The sequence below is a fragment of the Cucurbita moschata genome, unplaced genomic scaffold, assembly GCF_002738365.1.
Source record: "Cucurbita moschata cultivar Rifu unplaced genomic scaffold, Cmos_1.0 Cmo_Scf00047, whole genome shotgun sequence".
Lineage (NCBI taxonomy): Eukaryota > Viridiplantae > Streptophyta > Magnoliopsida > Cucurbitales > Cucurbitaceae > Cucurbita > Cucurbita moschata.
Genome location: NW_019268563.1, coordinates 1,119,851 through 1,125,803, shown reverse-complemented (window position 1 = coordinate 1,125,803; position 5,953 = coordinate 1,119,851). Strand labels below are relative to the sequence as shown.

At 36.5% G+C, this 5,953-nt stretch overlaps 1 long non-coding RNA gene across 1 annotated transcript in view; it reads left to right on the top strand.

Moving 5' to 3' along the window:
• LOC111434904 overlaps positions 1–5,436 on the top strand; it is a 20,039-nt gene extending 14,603 nt beyond the window's left edge. The window contains exon 4 of the long non-coding RNA XR_002709007.1: positions 5,210–5,436. This is a non-coding gene — a long non-coding RNA (uncharacterized LOC111434904). The remainder of the gene's footprint in view (positions 1–5,209) is intronic.
• Positions 5,437–5,953: the final 517 nt, after the last annotated feature.

Genomic DNA, 5,953 nt, shown 5'->3' with positions numbered 1-5,953 from the left:
TGCCACTTCCTAGAAAATTGACGTCTAAGAATTCGCTAATCCATTCGACGTGTTTGTCAAATGGTCAAAGGGAAATTAAATGTAAACGTGTGAATCTAAATAAGGAAAAAACAAAGGTTTTATCTAACAAGCTTTGCTTTAGATCTGGTCACCAGCATCCGTCGCATAGCTGTCGGATGTCATTGAAGTAGGTGTGCTTGAAGAAGCATTGGACTTCTTCCCTTTTTCGATTACTTTCTTTCCAGTCATTGCTGGGAGAAAGAGATTGGTTAGGGAGAATTTTTCTTTGAGAGTAAGAACTCTCATGAGAGGTAATCTGCCAAGGGGTTTTCGACCCCTTTTATAGGCAAAATTTGGAAGTCGAAGCAAGATAAAATGGCTTGCCATCTAGCAAAAATTTGTTTAGACACAAGATTCTTGACATCTTTTTCTAAAACAAATTTAGATGCCCTTGAATCTGTTTTGATAACAAAGCTTTTGTTAATTAAATCACTTTGAAATTTTTGTACACAAAGTACTATTGAAAGTATTTCTTTCTTTACGGTTGAGTAATTTTTTTTAGTAGAATTCCATATTCCCGAATGGAAACGGACAATGGATTCTTTCTTGTCAAGGGACTGTTTTAGGATTCCTCCATATCCAATATCGGATGCATCGGTCTCTACTATTAAACTAGCCCTTGGGTTTATCAGCAATAAACACGGAATTGACTGGACAAGGGATTTGATTTTTTGGATTGTTTTGGCGTTCTTCAGTCCAGGGCTTTGGATTCTTTTTTAACCTCTTAAAAAGAGGCTTGCAGATGGGTCTGATATTTTGAAGGAAATCATACACATAGTTGAGACATCCCAAAAATCTTTGTAGTTGAGTTTTATCTGTAATTTGGTCTGAAAAGTTTGTGGCAAACTCAATGAACCTTTAAATGGGTTTAATTAGACGCAAATGAATTTCAAACCCAAAAAAACGGATTTTTGTGTGAAAAAGTTTAATTTTGGGTTAGAAACAACTAAACTGTTTCTTTTGACTGTCGTAAAAAATGTTTGAAGATGATTAGAGTGTTGATCGATGTTTTGAGAAAAAATTAGAACATCGTCAATATAAACAATTGAAAAGTTTTGAAAAGGATTGAAAATATCATTCATAATCTTTTGAAATTCGGATGGAGCGTTTTTTAGCTCAAATGGCATAACTTTCCATTTGTATTGTCCGAAAGGGACATTGAAAGCCGTTTTGTACTTGTCTTTTTCTGAAATCTGGATTTGCCAAAATCCTGATTTCATATCAAAATTTGAAAATATTTTGGCATTTGAAATTCTTTGCATTAAATCTGATTTATTTGAAATTGGATATCTAATCCATTCCAAAACCTTATTTAAGGGTTTGTAGTTTATTACCAGTCGCGGGACTCCACGTTCCTTTTCTGCCTGGTTGTTGACATAAAAAGCCGCACATAACCAGGAGCTTTTTGACTGTCTAATAAGACCCTTCTGCAAAAGATCATTGATTTCTGCTTTGCAGAATGTTAGTAGTTCTCTATTCATTTGAATAGGTCGGACCTTCGTAGGAATATTTTTCTCCTCGAAAGTTTTGATATAAGGAAGATCAACTATGTGTTGCTTCCTATTCCAAAAGGCATTAGGGATAGTTGAATAGATTTCCTTTTCTATTTGAGTTTGTAAAGTTATGATTTTAGACTGGACAGCCTTATTTTGAATATGTTCTTCTATTCTTTTAAATGAAATTTCAGCCTTAGTTTGAATCTGTTCTTCTATTCTTTTGAATGAAATTTTTTCTTTTACAAAAGAAATTTGTTTTTCTTTATAATTTAATACATTTATTGATTGAATAATTGTATTCTTTTGAAGGTTATTTATTTCACTAATCCTTGTGGGGAAAGGAAGTTAAATTTTATCTTCTTTCCTAAGGACTTTGATTCTAACCCTTTTTCAGTTATTCTAGAAGGATATAATTGAGTAATGAAAGGAGTACCTAGGATTAATTCTTGTCCTAAGTCCTTTACTAAAAGGAAGGAATTTACGAAGCAAATTCCATCATTGCAAACATGAACTTTTGATAGTTTGTAATTAATTTTGGGTTTGTTGTTGTTAGCATCTCTAAGGCCCTCAGTAGTTTTTTCAAAATACTTTGTAGGGATTAGGCCTATGCAATTTTGATCGGCTCCAGTATCTATGAGAGCCTTTAGTGTGATTTTGAAATCATAAATTTTTAAGGTAACGAGAGCGTACCATTTTTGATATTAAGAAGTGGTGATGGTTCCAACGAAGGAACTTTGAAAATCTTCTTCGTCCAGGTTCGGTTGCGCCGTTTCCCTTTGTTCGGGCTGCCTTTCCCGAAGATTGAGAATTTCTTGACAAAGCATATAAGATTCTGACCTAGTTTGAGATTATTAATCTCTCTTTGTAAATCTTGAGTAGTGAGTTCCCTTGGTTTTTCAAATCTTTGGAGAACAGATTGGAATCTGTAGGGATTTCTTTCTTCCCTTTCAGGTGGCTTAGAGATTGTCATGGCATCTCTAAGTCGTTGAGCAATTTTCTGTTCAATTTCTGGATCTTGAACTTTTTCTACTACTTTGAGTAGAATTTCTTGATCCTTTGTAAGGACATTTATGCATCCTTCGCATGTCCTTTTTCCCTCCTATTCTGATTCGTATTCGGTGCTAGAATATGAATCGGATTCTTCTTGGAGTTCAAGGATTTCTCCCTCGCTTGATTGCTCTGAGTCGATTAGGGTCAGTCGTAATAGCTGATTTTTCAGCTCTTGATCTATATCCAACTCATTGATCTTTCCTCTGATCGGACACTTGTTAGCATAGTGTCCTTCTTCACGACATTTGAAGCAAGTTTGCCTTTTCTTTCCTTTATGGGGTTTTGTAGGAGTATACTTTCTTCTTGAATACGTTGGCTTTTGAGACTGCACGGGTTTATTCCGATATGTTTCTCTAGGCCTGTATGAATGATAAGGTTTTGGATGCGTTTTAACCTTCTTTCGTCTGGACGTTGAGGGAGCTTCTATCCCCTTGCATCCATATTGATCGCGAAATCTTCCAAGCTCTTTTCTGTTTGATATCGAAGAATTGAGCTTGTTTTGAATCTTTGACTCATTACAAAGTCTGAGTCCTTCTTCTATGATGAAGGATGCTATGGATCCGTATGACAAAGTTTGCCATGGAATTGTTCCATTATACTTTGTCTTAAGACCATCTTTGATCCTCCTTGAGAAGTGTTTTGGTAGTCCATTGACAAAATTCTCTTTCCAGAATTCCAACGAACTATCTGTGCTAATAAGAACTTTGCTGAAGTACATGTCTTTGTACCACCTGAAATCACCTAAGGTAGGGCATTTCAGATTCATGAGTATCTCGACGGATCTCTCCTGGTATTTCAGAGGGTCGCCGACGAAGAATTCTATGAGGGTATATATGAGGGTGTTGACAGCATCCTCTACCCTTTCATGTTGTACTTCGGTCCTAGTTAATGGACCTTCTTCTTTGATGATTTGAGTAGTTGGCCTTACGATATAGTGGTTTAATATCTGTTGGCGAGTTGTTTCGTCGAGATATTTGTCCCACCAGTCTTTGAGTTGCCCGGTAAATCCAGTTACTAAAACTTTAGCTATCTGATGGTCGGATTTATGGCCCTGTAATTTATACGCGCCTGCGGCCATCATCATCTCATTGACAACATTCATTATCAGATAGTCAGACAACCCATCGATATTCCATTCATAGATTGCTAGACCATCGTAATGAGCTTGAGTTTGCAGTGTCTTTTCTTCGAACTGGATATCCGGAAAAGACGGTTGAAGGTACCAGTTTTTCTGATTACTGGTATTATTTTGACTCCTAGAGATCCTTTCAATTCGGTTGTAGAAAGGTTCTTCTCTCTCATTTGCAATCTCGTCTTCGGATTCTTGGATCTCGCCATCATTGTTAACGACATTGACAGATGAATCTTGAGGCGTCATGGCGGGATTTAGTATCCTGTCCAATTTTTCCTCTATTTTGGCCATTGCAACCTCTTCTTTTGAAATCCTTTTTGTAAATATTTCGAGATTTGCCGGTCTGAGTATTGGTATTGACTCATCAACCTTTGGTACAGAGCTGCTTGCCTGTTCCTGCTGAGTACCTGATTTCTTTGAGATTTTTCCCTCGATGCTCTCGAATTGAGTAGCGATCGTGGATAAAATCTTATTTGAGTAATTGTTTTGATGCTGAATATTCTTGATATCCCTTAGGGTCGGATTACTCTTTTCTAATCCTTCTGGAATATTTTTGAAAGGACTAGCTTTGACCTTTTCTCCGTAGTAGTTGTCGAATTCGACTTCTTCTAACGGAGGATGTTTCGAATATACCTCGCCTCTTTTGGTAGTCTTCCAACTCCTCTAAGTCAAGGTGCATACCTGCAAAATATTTTCTTCAAACCATTCGAAGAATGGTATATTTTCTTCAATGGCTTCCATATGAGAATACCACTGAGCTCTCAATTCATTTCGCTCAGCCTCTTTGTAGGTTTGGAAGAAGGCATTTCTTTTTGAAGAGTTGGTGGTTGACATAAAATCAGCTTTCAAAAATTCTTTGTCTATCTGGAAATCAGCTGTAATGACATTTAGCTGGCTTTCGTAGACGGATTGAGTATCCATATCCGTATGGGTTGGAGACCTTGAGCCATCCTCAGTGGATTGACGCCCTTTTTTTTATCATAACTGACCTCTTTTACTTTTAAGGGGTCATACATCGATCTTGATATTCCTGAAGGTTCTTCGTTGAATTTTATTTCAACGCTTCCATCGTCATGTTCGATGATTTGGACTGGGTTTTGAGATTCTTTTCTTTTTGAAAGATTTGCATCTTCTATTTTCCAGAGAGTGCTTCTGGTTATTTGATCCCAAGAGAGTGTTTTTGGGGCAGTCACTGGTGATTTTCCAATATTCGCTTCTATGAGCATAGTTGATCCTTTTGGTGAGGATCTTAATGCTCTTGGAGAAATGTTTGTATTCATGAGCTTATAATAAACCCTAAATATGACGACTGAAGAATGAGTTTCAGCCTTGATGTTTAAATTTTTTGATTGTAAATCCAGCATGAGAGCTGATAATATATGTGGGTCGTGGAGTGACAGAGTAAAATTTGGATAACAATTGAAATAGACTGGTCCATTCTCTAGATTGGATTGAACCATTCCCAACAAAGAATTTGAGAAATCTTCATGTCTCTTATCTCGTAAGGAGATAAGGACTGGGATATCTAATCCAAGTCTGAACAATGGTTTTTCAGCGACTTGGACAAGACCGACATGGAGATAGTTAAACTCTTCACGATGTTGGAGTATAAGAGATCTTGAAAAAAGATTCAGAGATTCCCTATTGTTATGTATTGGGATGTTTTTCTCTGAGAATTTGATGCATGATCTTTGAGTAAAATTGAAGGTTGAAATTTGGTAGATAGTTTTAGGACCTACCTTTGGAATAGTCCAATTTGGGAGTTGATCTTCGATTCTGGCAATCTGATATTCTTGATTGACAGTATTTGAGATGGTGAGATTGTCTCCCCTTCTATGTTCATTTGAACTTTCTTCTTCATCGGTAGAGCATTTGAGATGGTTTGATTTTCTGAGCTTTCTAAGAAATTCGTTCATAAGATAGATAAGAGATAGAGTAGAATGATTTTTCTCTGAATTCTTCAATTGATATTCAAGAGAGAGCTATCGGCCGATCGATGCTCTCTTTACATTGATGAAGTCCTTTTATAGACTTCGAATTTGAACGTAAATTTGAAAAACGCCAACTAAGAGATAAGATCGAATCTAGCAAGACATGACCCCTTCAAGATCTGTTGTCCTAAAAGACATAAAGTAAACTAATAATTTAAAAGACTAATAGTTTACCGACATTGATAATTGGCATGTGAGCCTTCGCTGTGTGGCTGACAAGTTGT